Source organism: Etheostoma spectabile, chromosome 24 (assembly GCF_008692095.1).
Source record: "Etheostoma spectabile isolate EspeVRDwgs_2016 chromosome 24, UIUC_Espe_1.0, whole genome shotgun sequence".
In the NCBI taxonomy this organism is placed as follows: Eukaryota; Metazoa; Chordata; class Actinopteri; order Perciformes; family Percidae; genus Etheostoma; species Etheostoma spectabile.
In genome coordinates this window covers 10955408-10970194 of record NC_045756.1, presented here as the reverse complement: position 1 = coordinate 10970194, position 14787 = coordinate 10955408, and the positions used below count along the sequence as shown (strand labels likewise).

Genomic DNA, 14787 nt, shown 5'->3' with positions numbered 1-14787 from the left:
CTCTCCACCTTCCCTGTCTATCCACTGCCACTGTCAAAAATAAATAAAGGGAAAAACCCCGAAAACTGATTAAAAAAAAACCCAATCCAGATCTCTTTCCCCTCTTTTAAAACCTGATCCTCTGTTCCTGCCCCCCCCCCCCCCCCCAAAGTGCCCTGTGTTCCAAGCGTGACCGAGCAGCTCCAGACAGATCCGATGGTAGGAAGGTGTGAATAGCTGGAATCACCTGTCACCACAAGGGCCACCATGGTAAAGACGAATCACCTAAAAGCCTCGCCATGTGAACGCCGGGATCCTTTCTGCTTCATCCCGAACACATACACACAGATGAACACCGACGCTGGCATTTCAAAATAAGGTTGAGTAGCAGCAATTTGAGGCACAAAAATGTTGTTTTTTCAAGAAACCCTAACCCACATTGCTTCTTCCTAATATGGAGTTTTTCTTCACTATAGTCACTGATTCTACTCTTTGTGCTGCTGTGCGACTTTAGTCACTCTTATGGGAGTGTCTTCTTCAAACGCAGTGTCTCTGTCCTTCATTCAGTGTATGACATTGTTTTTTAACATCCTGGGTCCATGTATATCTCGGGTTATGATAAGAACTGTTTCGAGGTCACCTGGGTCTTTGTTGAGACCTATAGCTCTGTTCAGCCAGCAGAGGGCAGCACTTTTTTAGTTTTGGAAGTGGCCTTTTGGAGCTTTTTGACGCTGGATGACACTGCATGTCCAAACTTTTCACTGGTATTGTATATATTAAGTTATTTTTGACTACTCTTGTGCATATCAAACTTTTGGGGCTGGTTTTAATGCACCTGCACCGGTTATGGTGCAAAACTGGTTGAAGGGAGCGCAATACATTGGCCTGACAGAGCAAATCACAACCACACATCACTAAACCAACTTAACTGGGAAGCGGATTAGCAAAACAAAAACACTTCAAACAAGAAAGGGCCACAGTAGGACCTAATTTGCAAGTCACAAAATTAACAAACATAATGGGAAATCTTTATTTGTTTTGTATTTTCCTTTTCCTCACAATATTTTTGGGAACATCTTCCCTAAAAGGGGTGCGTTTTGCGCTTCCAATCTGCCATGGCTTAGTTTAATCTGTATGTTAAATGAATCAGTGTACTTATCATCAAAAGCCTAAAATGCTGTCAGACAAATTAGCTGCTAGATTGTAATATTGTAATATTGTATTTTTACAAATGAGAGGGAAAGCGAAAGATTTAGACAGAATAGCATACTAAGATTTTACAAGGGAACAGCTACTGTCACTTGGCGCAGTGTTTGGTTGAGATAAAGCACGCATGTCCCTCTCATATCATGGACCCCACTGTTATAAAGTGACGTGGGCTTAGGATTTTATCAATTTAAAGAGGCAGCAGGCTGTCATTTCGTCTCAAATTGCCTCTAAGCTGTGTGATCCTAGAAGTCACGTACAGTAAATGTGCTTATCTGTCTCACCACCCAGTGTGGAAATAATTATATATGAGTATGTCTGTCTGGCCCTTCACTAAATGACTGCCTAAGTAACTCAGGCAAGCACTGACTTTAACAGTGACTACTGTACTGACAGCACTGCGTTCACCTTCAGCAAACCCCTCATAGAAAAAGGTATGCACCTCATTCATTAACCAGTGCATTTCCATCCATCTGTGTAGTGACAGAGGATCGAAAGTGGGGGATTACAGGCTCAAAGCATCACACAGACTGCCTCTTGAAATCTTTTGATTATCATGTTGTCACTGTCACCTCGGTTCTGTCTCCATATTGTATTGAATGTAAAAGTTCTACAGAATCCCAGAATTGGAACACTTCTCAAATGGAAAAGTGTGTAACAATACACACAGAATGTGCATCATAAAATAGCAGGTGACATGCATAATAATCACGTCTCGGTCAGTCCACCGCTTTGGTTCAGACTGAAACGTCTAAACAATTTTTGGATGGATTGCCATGATTTTTTATAAAAATATTTTACAGATATTCAGGATTACCGGCCAACTTACTTTGGTTAACCTCTGATTTTTCCTCTAGTGCCACCAGCAGGCTGACATTAGTGGTTTTGACCAGTCAATTTTCCCACCCTGTATTATGTGCTTGAGCTTGAGTTCAAATTACCATCATATCAAGTAACAAATGAAGCAGAGATATTTTTGATATTCCTTATTATCTCCCCAACTAATGAGTGTTGCGTCCCCTACCTTTTTGCCTGTAATCCAATCTGTCCAGAGGGCGACAAACCCCAGGGCTAAAATTAGAGGCCATCCAATCCCCTGCACAGTATAGAAGCGAGGCCAAGGCAAGAGCTGGGACATTGCCTGGTTGGTGTTGGACTACGACTAAGGACCTGTACTGTAGTCTGCTGCATTTGTCCTTCAGTGGCCAAGGTTTCATGTAACAAGAGATAAAGATACTTTCCACCTATCAGCTTAAATCACAAAGTACAGTAGGCTGGTAAGAATTGAGATACTGCAGATTCATCCTATTAAGTGTTTAAAGGGGCCTTGCCATATGTATTTCATTACTTTGTGGTAATGTCTGAAGTTCTACTATGGACTCTGTAACTTTCTTTGTGTGAAAAAAATGCCTTGGCTACCTTGTTCCAAGCCTTTCTAGTGTGGTATAGAAAGCCTGCAGGAAGACTCCGCTCCATTTGCATCCATTTGGGCCAGTTGTTATTAATATTCAATGAGCTAAGCTGCTTGACTCTGATTGGCTAACAGCTAGTCAATGAGCATGGCTATCAGTATCCTTTACCCAGCGCAACTGGGCGAGCTCATGGATAGTAATGAGCTCAGGCAACATGACGTCAGACTGTCAGTGGCTAGAGCTGACAGAGGAAATGGCAATTCATTTTCACATTCACCACAAACACATATGGGCCGAACCGATTTAAAAAATACAAGTAAACGGTTATGTGTGGCAGGGCACCTTTAAAGAGAATTAAGCGCTATTACTTTAACAGCAGCAAGTGACAGAGCATTCAGGGAAAACTGCTTGGATGGTTGAGTCTCCTCCGCACCTTTAGTCCCAAAGACATTTACATTCATGAAGGTAAAGTGGATGTGTGGCTAAAAGTCAGTGCTGCAGCTGGCACTGTTCGCTTCACTTTTAAGACTAATAATCTTATTGTTTGTTTTAATCTGAGGCGTTACTGGAGCTCTTTTTAAAGCAGTAAGATGCTTTTTTTTGCCCATGAATGTGTTCTGAATGTGACAGATAGCCACGTCCCCTTATTTACATAGAAAAACTGGAAATAAATAGAGAGGGAAATAAATAAATGTGGTTTTATGAAATGAAAGTCTCTTGAAGCAAATAAATAAATGTGGACTTATGAAATATAAGTACAATTAAAATACCTTTAGGCCTATATAAAGACAACTCCTGTTACCTTTTCCCCTATAGGCTTTTCCGGTGTTACACAGAAATCTGTGACCCATCAGAATGTATTCCACCCAAAATCTAACCCGGGCAAAGGAATTAAAAGAAACTATATAAAAATAGCGTCAATTTCACTGTTCAAAGTCTGGTTTGCTGTTACAGGTCATATATGATGATTATATAAAAAATGACACAGTTACAGAAACATTACAAACTTTAATGTTAAACGTCTTCATCCAGGGAGCAGCTCTCTGTCGATGTGACTTCTTTATTAAACATATCAACTTTTTTTTAAATCTTTTTAATTAAATGTAGGCTTAGATATGCTTCTTTCCATCATGTTGTCCTTGCAGGCCTGCCCCCACCCCAGTTGCCCAGCAACCTCCTTAATAAGATATGCGATGAGTCACACTCTGGGCCATTTCCAAGTCAAATGTCTAAGCTGTAGTTATTGCATCAACTTTATACTTGGATGCATCTGAGTGCCATTGTCTCAAGGATAATGCAAATCAGCAGGTTAATTGGGTGGAATATATCGAATTTACCAACAAGCAGGTTGCTTATAATGAAGAATTATTGGAGTTTGTGCACCCAAAATGTCCTGAAGCATCTGGTTGGCACACTATAACGGGGGATCGAGATCTCATTATCTAGCAGCATGTGAATGTCTCGAGGGGATGGATGTGTGGTGATTTTAATATTACCTACGATGGTCAGCGATTTAAATCCTGTATCGGAGCTCAAATGTCTGGGATTTCTTAATAAGTACAGCTCCAATTTTCTGCTTCGTCAATTCAGCACACCGTTTTATAAATGAAGAAGGGGAAAGGGATTTTGATAACCTTGATAGGGGTTCAATTAAAGTGATTATGTAACTTTTTAATGTTTCTAAAGTCATTTTTCATACATTGGTCTTAAATGACCTGTAACAGCAAACAAGACTAACAGTTAACAGAACGCTATTATTATATAGTCTTTAAAGAGGCCCAGGTCCAATTTTTCCCGCAAAGGCACAGAGTAAGTCGCGGCTGGTGGATGGCGCTATGGTAACACATTCTGATGGGTCACAGATTTCTTTGTAACACCGAAATAGCTTGTAGTGTAGCGTATCTGAGCCAGGTAGCATAAGCAGAAGATTTCTTTATGTAGGCCTAATTGTATTTTAATGTTATTTTAGAAGTTATCTGCTGTAGTTATGACTAGTATTGGGGCAGGACCATCAAAAGAAAGAAGGAATTTAAACCAAGAACTAAAAGTTAATAGGGAAAGTGAAAGACAACGGGCAATAATGTGAGTTATCTGGTATGAGATGAAGACAATTACAGGATTGTAAATGATTCAAACCCACCCCAAATTCAGGTATATAATATGTATATTTCATTCAAAAAATAACTTTACAATGTGTGATGTGGTTGTACATCAGTAGCCAACATTAAATTACGTCCCCCTTTCCATTTCGTCCTACTATTTTCTTTAACGTCCCCCTGTAACGTTACTTGGGTTCCATGAAATGCGCTACATTAATCTAAGTTTTTACGTTGGTTGCTACAACAAACTTTTAATGCTTTGGCTTGTGACACAGTGACAGTGACACCCGGCTTAGCTCACAAGAGATCCAGGCTAAGTCACCGTACGCAACACTTGAAATGCAACAATGCATCTGCAACTTATTCTGTTATTGTAAATGAATGAATTTCAGTTTAAGAAAAATAGTCATTGCTACTATATGCCAGTAATGCTAACTCAATACTATACAGTGGGTAACACAGCCTCGTAAAGAAAAGACCTTTACGACAGAAGGTGTGGTAAAAATGCTACTGCTTTTGTCCGTTGGAATCATCACAAACGGAAAGTTATATGTAGCCACTTTAAGATCAGTCAACCTAATAAAGAGATAAGAGAAGAGACATGTCATGTTGTTGGGGATTGTGGTTTGGCTCCTAATGTATAAAGCATAACCTACTGAAAAAACTGACCAAAATAGGGAGGAAAAGGAAGCCAAGCCTCTATACAAGACCAATGACAAGACTACTATTGGCTTGGTGCATCACATTATACCACAAGAGACAGAGTTTATCCCAAGGTAACCCCAATGTGAAAATATATAACGATGCAATTATCTGGCTCCTTCTCTAGCTTTGTTAATATTCAGATGGTGTGTTGCTTCCAAGCAGCAAAAGTAAGCTGAGTCATGTTGTCTTTTTCAAAAAAATCTGGGTACTGGTAAAATATTTCCTTCAAGTCAGCTCCTTCAGAAGGAATGTACCGTATTTTGGATGTTTTTTGCACAGAGTAGAGTTAGTTCTTGTATCTAGATTCTGTTGAACAACATGTACATGTTCAACATGTTCTGTGCAAATGTCTCTCTTTAGGTATAAATATGTAAACAGCTTTCGAGAGGATGCAAGCTTGTTTTGTAATAAAAGCACACCACTATCAGGATGAGCTGTCCAAAGCCACAGTTCATCCTTCACAACTTGGACACCAAATCTCAAAAGCACTATTGTGGCTTTGGCCCCCTGAGTCATCTTGGCAGATAGGTTTCATGCACCCTCCTTTAGCCTCACTGACACACTATATGCTGTTGAGCCCTGGCCCTCCTTCTAGCAGCACTCCTGCCAAACACAATCCCACTCTGCACAAATCACTACCATTTAAGACGTTTCTCAAATCTGTCCAACGTTGTCCGGGCTCAAGAGTAAATCAACTGCCACAGGGTTCACGCTGACATTTCTCACCACTGTAACACTCCTGTCCTTCCTTCTTCTTTTCCTTTTGCTCTCGACATGTCTCTTAAATAAAAGGGAGCGGGGAAAATGTTAGTGGGTCAGCAGAAAATAGCCTGATAATTGACCCTGCCATTTAGCAAATGCAACAGGCACGCAGGATCCCAGCGCCACACCAAGCCCTTTCACCTCAAACTGGGTCCATTTCTATAGCAACAGTAAACACAGAGAGGGGCAACAATGGGGGCTTAGCTCAAAGAGGAGTGTTCGCAGCAGGGCTTCCTTGTTTTATTTTTTTTCTCCGGTGCATATTTAGAGTAAGGCTGTCACTTGTGTCACTTTATCCAATCATGTTACATATGCCAAGAATTTCACAACCAAAGCTGGTGGGAATACAGTGCAGAAATAGCAGCGAGATGTGAGCTGGATACATTGAGGTTGCCATGATACAGACTAGGACTAATGTAAGGAGTTGGTTAACATAATGTACGGCTCCACAGCCAGCTCAGCTAAGCTGCACACATTGGGAACAAGCTACTCTTTGCTAGGGTGCAATTTCAACAAACTTGTAGCGTTAAATCAGTAGTTGCTAACACAATTTAGTGTGCTCCGAAGGTGATTATAACATGTTGATTAAAGGAACAGTTTGACAGTTTAAAAAATTTTCTGTCTTGCAAAGAGTTAGGTGGGAAGACTGATACAACTGTTACATCTGTCTGGTACTGTAAATATAAGGCTCTAGCCAGCAGCCGGTTAGCTTAGCTTAGCTTAGCATAAAACAGCTCTCTCCAAGAATTAGACTGACACATAACCCCTAGTAAACGACAACGTGTTAATTTGTGAACTTTAGAGGGGCTTGTAGGTGGATTTTGTTACCATTGACAGAGCCAGGCTGTTTTACCTTGTTTCCAGTGTCTGTGCTAAGCTAAGCTAAGCTAAGCTAAGTGTAATCTGCTGCTCAAAACTGCAACGTTGTTGTAAAATGCAACATTTGGTTTCTATTCCAGTAACTTTCCAGCAGACGAGCAGATCAGGCTGTGCTGTTCTAATATGGAGGGAAACAGAATAAAAAGGTAATACCCGTCGTTTCCTTAAAAGAGTAGACTCTACAACACGGTATATCTGTCTGATGTGCAGAGCAGCCAACAGCGGCTGAGGACTTTATTATGCACATGGCCCTGAAAATTTCTGCAGCATCATGGAAAGCATTGGCCCTGTCAAACACCTGACTTCAGTGGGCCCTTGTTGTATATTTATCATAGAACACTGTCACTAAATAAAGTAAAGGTGGTGACACACTGGCAAATCTGAGCAAACTGAATGATGAACATTACTAGCATTGTGAAATGAACAGACAAATCTGTGGGTGGTTGAAATAGGAAATAGGGAATCTTCATTGTTGCTGATTCTACCATCTCCTTTTTATTTGTGGCGCAGAACCGGCTCACGAGAGGAGGAACAAAGTCTTTATTTGTTCTTCCTTTGCTGATATGATGCATGGGGAGTGACAATAGTAAATGCAGACACAATGTGACCATCATCCACTGTATGAATGCGATCTTAGAAGAACGCTGAAGAAGACCTGACCCAAAATGCATTTGAGTTGCCCGACTCAGCAAGTTAACGGATTTTACTAAATGGACTCATGTATGTAAACTTCAAAGCCAGTTCCAAGAGTTCAATTTTTACAGCAATACTCCTTTTGGATTTCACCATGTTGCTGATAGTTTTTTAATGCAGCTCAGGCAGCCATCCATATCTAATGCTCCATGGGAGACTGATGCAGCACAAGCGTAACTCACTTTTACACTGACATGAGCGGTGACTGTGTCTAGTGCAGCAAACGTCTTAAAGACATGTACGTGAATTATTTATGCACCTTGTGTCAAGCTGTGTCTGTAGTAATGCATCTCGGGAATGAGGTGTCAGCAATAAAATGCAACATAAAGATAATAATGGAACGGCTATCCACAGGGTGTTTTATCAAAGGATTTATGACAGTAGAACATCCCGATGACGCTTTGAGCTGACACAGAATTTTTGGCTCTTTAAAGATTATATACCTGCTTGCAAATATTCAGGAAATAAAAACCTTTTTCTACATTTTAAAACTAAGTGACTAATTGACTGAAATGCATGCTTCCTAATACAGACCTTTTCCTTTTTATAGTTGTATGTCCCCCCAGCCTCGTAGGCTTGTCTTCACTTGTTCTGGCAGCAGAAGGCTGCGAGTCAAGCTGGGAGACGTAGAGAGAAACTAATGGGGGACAACACTGCGCGTTTCTCTTTGGTATATATAGTGCTCTTTTCCAAGAGCTGCAAGCAGTTGGTATTCTGTAAGAGAAACAGGATCATCAGGACTGAAACAAGTCACTGTTCTCACTGCCAAACGCCATGTGTCCCTCCATTAACACTCTTCTTGGACTGGTTGACCCCACACAACACTCCACATTTGCTTGTAGTGAGTTGTTATGAGTATGGAAATTGATTCAAAATGTAAAATGAATGTAAAGATAACTTTTGAACACTCCACTGGGCCCCTTTAATTCCTCCATACATTATTTATATGCTACATGACACAACACAGACTCTTTGAACCCGTCAAGAGCAACTGCATCAAATTCTAAATTACAACAACAGATGTCTAGATATGAAGACAATACCATTATACTTCCACTTAAAAACGACTTTAGGATTGAACCTTTGATATGCAGCTTGAACCAAGTTGGCCTGACAACAACTAATACAATTATATATTAGCATCAAATAATATACAGCTAAGATGATAAAAGTATTTGTCAACAAATTATGTAAGTTAACTATATGTCTTTTTAAAAAACGTTTCACAGTATATGTTTTTTGAATGATAAGCAATTTTAAGTGGTAACCCAGGCAAAAGTCAGGCTTTGCGATGTGTTCCTTAAATTCTTTTTCTGCCCCGTACACAGTATTTACAAAGTTAGCAACTTTTAATCATATTTTGATTTCAGTTGAATGGATTTTAGTCAGTCCATTCTGTAAATGCACAAATCAAATAAGATTGATTACTCTAGTCACAGCTCACCTCAACCCCTGATCTCATCGACTGAGGACAAACAGCTCTGGAATTCTGATTACCCTGAACCAAGTTTCATGACACCCTGAACCAAAAACGTAATGTGACAATTTATTTATTCTTTTGGAGAAGCAGTCTTTTCTCTCGGCACACCACTAGCAGAGATCTTTAACGTCCTGCTCACAAGAGCCACCACAGAATTACATGGTACGACCCATGAACTCCACAACAACCGTCCTCATATCAAGCCACTGTGTCTGGGTGCTATGCAATTATATAATGTGAATATGAGAACAATAAACTGTGGGAAAGCTCTTCAAACAATAGACTGTAGAAATAATGGACGAAGCTTCCGGGCTTAATGAGGGAAGCCAATGCGGAAGTGCCTGCATTCTATCTATTTTCCAGCAGGGTGCAATTCCACAGGTTGCAAAAAGAAGTCAGCTTTTGTAGAAGTTGATGTGAAAATGACCCTACACATTACTTGGTTTACCTCAATACAACCTGTATTATCTCAGTAAACGAGTGTATGGCCCCACTCACTACCTTTACGTCTTCTTTAACACAGCATGATGTTTATTTTTTAAATGATGGTCCTATTTATTATGAAATTGACGATAAAGCAAAAGATGCTTTAAGGCCTGGCTACATGCCAACCTGTCAATCAGGACAGAGGCTGAGCATTGCTAACCATGGCACTTTAGTAACTTCCCCTTAAAATGTAGTTTTGTTGTAATGATTTTTTTTCTGTGATTTACTCACTATAAAAACGTGGTTAAACTCCAGGAGGATGAAAAAGCATGTTGGATCTGTTTTATTAAGGGCTAATCAAGGAGAGAATTGCTTTGATTTGTTCAGACACACACTCATCCTAGTGTGGCACACACCACCAAGCTCTCCCCATTGATGAATCAAACACCTCCAATAAAGCCTCAGAGCCAGGCCTTCTAATTCCATCTACAGCTGGTGAAGCTCAAGGTGCCAGGAGGTTGGCCTTAATGCTCTCTGCCCCACTACCCCCAAACTGTCAATCACCCTTAAAGAAAAGATGTTTGCAGCTAGTTTCTCTGCTGCAGAAAAGTCCAAATATTATCAAGGTTGTTGCTGTGATGCAGCATAACAATACAGCCAAAGGTAACTGTGACACCTTAGCAGTTCAACCGAAAAGTTATACATCACAATTGTTATGTGTACATGATGTTTAATGTGCAGAAAGAGGCCAAACCTTGTGAATGAAAGGGCATTCCCAACATAGAGCATTGGTATGACCATAGAGCATTGATATGACCACAATCTGTTTAACCTAAACTTGCAGATTAATCCGTTGGTCAGCCACCATCTTGTTGGCTTACAACAGATTACCAGCACCAGAAGGCCGTGGCTCTCCGTCTCCTACGGTATTCCTTAAACAGATTAACCTGTCACTTCTATTCACATGCCAAATCCCAAGCCTTTTAAAGCCGCATCTGTAGCGTGCTGGGTTGTCCTTCTGTCAGCCCAAATATTTACTCACAGGAGGGAGTTGTGTGGGAGTCTCGGAGGAATGCTTCAACACCTGTTGATTCATTTTATTGTTTATTGTAGTCAATTCAATGTCAGGACATAAGGGGTGAAATGGTTAGGTTACATATTTAAATTGCTTATGCAGCAAGTAGTTGATTGGTAATACAGAAAGCAGCAAACATTCCTTAACCCTCATGTTGTCCTCGTGTCAAATTGACCCGTTTTTCTATATCTATATCTTTTCTATAAATAAAATAACACTCTTTGGCAAGTACAAATCTCTACTTTCCATCAAGCATCAACATCCATTCTGTTATTTTTAGTCTAAATAATTCCTAATTTCTGCTTTTCCAACTCAAACATTAGGTGAAATTTCCTATAAATGAGGTTAATTGAAAAAAATTCAAAAAATAACTGTAAAACTAAAGTTAATAAGCTAGTATTACGAAGTGTTAAAAACTTCAAAAAAATCTGACCAACATTTTTTAAAAGTGTTAAAAAAAAGGGCAAAAACGTAAGAAAAGGTTAAAAACATTGATTAAAAGCATCGACAAAAGTGTTGATTGTCTATTTTGATAGGAAGACAACACAAGGGTTAAATGTAACAATAAATGCAGCTGTAGCCTTAATTTATTCATGACCTGTGAGAAACTGCAAACCTTAATACATGGTGGTGCTCTGTGAGAGCTATGCTTATCCTTTTTACTTGGTAGCATCTCTCTTTTACTATGCAGACCGCCACGTACCAATGCATCATCAAACTACGGATGTCAGCACGGGACGTCCCGTCTGAGCACATGATAATAACTTTGGCATTTGTGGGAAATGATAACATCTGGGTCCAAGTTTCCCAATTCAGAAGAAGAAGATCATCTGGTAAGAGTGACACAGAAAATAACGAGGGATCAGGGTCAACCTCTTCATGGTAATCTGACTGGCAGGGTTATAGAGCGTAGTGGTAGGCTAAGACCTCCTTTAACACAAACAAAGCGGTATGCTCTTTTTTTTATACCTCAGGCTATTAGACAGCACAACAAGCACTTTAAACGTACATTTTTATAAGTTTTTATTTTATTTTTATTTATATATTGTATTTATGTAGAATATTGTAGTGTATTTGTGGTACTGTATTTATTCCCTAGTTTTTAATGGGTAAGATGGCGAGTGTGAGCACTGTAATTTCCATTTCTATGGATGAAATAAACTTGACTTGACTTGACTTGAATTAAACTCAAGTGAAAAAGCTTAATCGGCCTGCCATTTTACTGTCGTCTCTTCCTCTCTCCCACCCCACCGGGGACGTTTCCAAACTGAGACATGAGTCCAGGCATGGTAACTTGACCCCCCTCCCTCAGCCATCCTCCCTGCCAATAGAAACTGTATGACACTGCTGCAGATTTTCATGGACACGCTGCCCTTTTGGAAATTCCCCTGGACGCAACCAATACTACCCGTCGTGCAACACCAGCGTCCTTTCAAGACAGTATCAATTCACAGGAGCCGATGAATTATCACCGCAGCTTTGATGTGGTGGGCAGATTGACCATGGGGTGTGTTACCGCCCCCAGGGCCATATCATGTTTGCCCTCATCAGCAAATTCTATTGAAAAGCATGGGTGATTTATTGTAAGTCTGCAAAACGGATGACTTTGAGCTCAATTGCATCTTTTTAAGCAACAATACACGGAATGAACTTTGTAGTTTAGATCTGTTGTCTCCTGGTTAAATAAAGTCAACTCAATTAGAGCAAATTCAATCCAGTTAGATTAAAATACAATCAACCGAGATTCCCTTTGACCCCCAGAGTCTCTGTAGTGTCTCTCTTCTGGCGTCTAATCTCTGTTTCTGTCTAATTAGAAACACCTTGCAGAAAAGCTGCCACAACGCAGATTACATCCCGCTCACTGATTGTTCTGTAAATCCATTTAAATTAGACATTTCAGTGCGCCTGTACTTTTTAAGCAAGTGTTTGCAGCAAACTGCACAATGGGATTTATCATTCCAGATAACCAGAACATGATATAATCCAGAAAAGTTTTGAATGTAATGCTTTGGTAATTAATAGAATATTTTTTAAATATTCTGTTTTCAGGTGATACTCCAAAATGCTGACTGACCCTTAAAACACAGAGATTCAATCTTTTTGCATTTGCCTTCAACATGAAAGGGATGAAATGAAAGGGATGAATAATGGCTTTTAGGATTTGACCATGTACACACACATACTCATCCCCTGACACACACAGCCTGTCAAAGCCCAGCTCTGGTCTTAGCCTACCTTTTGCAGCGAAGCTTCAGCCCTTTGTGCTGCTGTGCCTCTGCAGTGCCACAGGCTGTGCCTTCAGCCTGACGTCTCAGAGAAAACGTTATCCTCAGTGTTTGCTCTGCTCTCCTTCCCGATGGTTCTCTCTCCTCCGTCGCGTCCTCAGCTGGCCTCTCATACAATCCAGGTGGTCTGATGAGAAGGGAGAAAAGAAGAGGAGGAAGAGGAGTGTGTCCTGACAGCTTGAGGGAGCTGCTGTGTGTGTGGCTGGGGACTGTAAAGACAGACTGTGTGTGTGTGTGTGTGTGTGTGTGTGTGTGTGTGTGTGTGTGTGTGTGTGTGTGTGTGGTGTGTGTGTGTGTGTGTGTGTGTGTCTGTGTGTCTGTGTGTGTCTGTGTGTCTGTGTGTGTGTGAGAAAGAGAGCAGAGAGGGAGAGACGCAACCTACCATGCAGATATCAGCCCTGGTGCGGTTAAATTTAAACCACCGTCCCCTCTGACACCTTGAGCCACGGCTGTCCTCCTTCTCCTGCACAAACATAAAGACACACTCGGATGTAAGCACACACACAACTCTGACAATACCAAATGGCCCTTGACAGTAGACTTAGCCCTCGGGAGTCTGTGGATGTGACTGCGGCAGGGGCAATATTTAGACTGTAATTTATATTTTTTCAATGTTGTTTCTGGATGTTATGCATTCATTTTACCCTGCAGTCAGACTGCTCGCACTGTTTAGGTAAAATATGATAAGTCACATAACATAATGTATCTGAAAGACTAATGTGTCATGTATAAGAGATGCATCCTGGCCATGTTCCTAGTTGTTGAACACTTTGTGATATTAAAAAAAGTACTTGATTCAACAGTTTAAAGTGGACATATGATGCTTTTTCGTATTTTCTCTATAATGTTATAATGCCAGATTTTTATGTTTAACGTGGCCAAAAATTATGAGGTAAGGTGTTTTTGAGAAATCCCTGTGAACGTTCAGATTTCCAACTGTTCTGAACTCTCCGGTTTCAACAGTTTTTTTTCTATTCTCAGCTAGGAGTCAAGAACACACTTAGCCAGCCATCTATGGGATTGGTCATCTGCTCCAGGAAGGACGTGGAGAAAAACAACCATCCATGGTTGTTTTTTTCAAGCTACTGCAGTGTAAACATTGTCACATGTAGCTATGCTAACGGCAGGAAAATATGTTATCTTGGCTACCAACGTTGTTAAATTCTCCCCAATTCCGGTCACCTTACTCCTTAAACATTTTCAGTTATGTAGTATTTGGTTTAAAAGCATTTATCTGCAATTTTCACTGTAGAACGTGCTGCTATAGTAGTGCTAATATTTGTGTCCACAGCTAACTATAGTAGCTACATGCTAACAACAGTAAAAGATGTCATTTTGGCTGCCAATGTTGTTCCATTCTCCCCAACTTCGGGTCAAATTACTGCTGAAACATGTCCGATTGAGTAGTGTTTGGTTCAGAAGCCTTTATCTGTGATTTTTAACTCTAAAAAGTGCTGCTTCGTTCCACTACAATCTCACGTTAGCCGACAACTAAATGTTAAGCAGCTGCATGCTAACTCCAAATAGCTCTTATGTTATATGTCATTTGTATTCCGTCACTGCCCAATGTGAGGAGAGTGCAGATGTGCGTGCGTCACTTTGCAACAAGTAGCTTAAAAGATGCTAACGAGAGACTTCTGTAATGTCAATGCAGTAAAAAGGGACCTACTTAACAAAGTTTGTTCACTACTGGCTACAAGTTAGCATCAAACACAACAAAGGTTGTCAGTTGAATGGCGTTTTGATCTAACGTTAGCTATCAAACAACCATAGCTAAAACGTTTTT

General features: G+C 40.3%; 1 protein-coding gene across 3 annotated transcripts in view; it reads right to left on the bottom strand.

The window, feature by feature from the left end:
• The window catches only part of filip1l (filamin A interacting protein 1-like), a 77260-nt gene extending 64025 nt beyond the window's left edge, over nt 1–13235 (bottom strand). Inside the window, exon 1 of one of the 3 annotated variants that reach the window (XM_032506288.1) lies at nt 12952–13235. The gene's annotated coding sequence lies outside the window, so the exon portion shown is untranslated. Of the gene's footprint in view, nt 1–2209; nt 2232–12951 lie in introns of those variants that run through there. The other 2 variants (XM_032506291.1, XM_032506290.1) reach the window with 2 other exon arrangements.
• Nucleotides 13236–14787: the final 1552 nt, after the last annotated feature.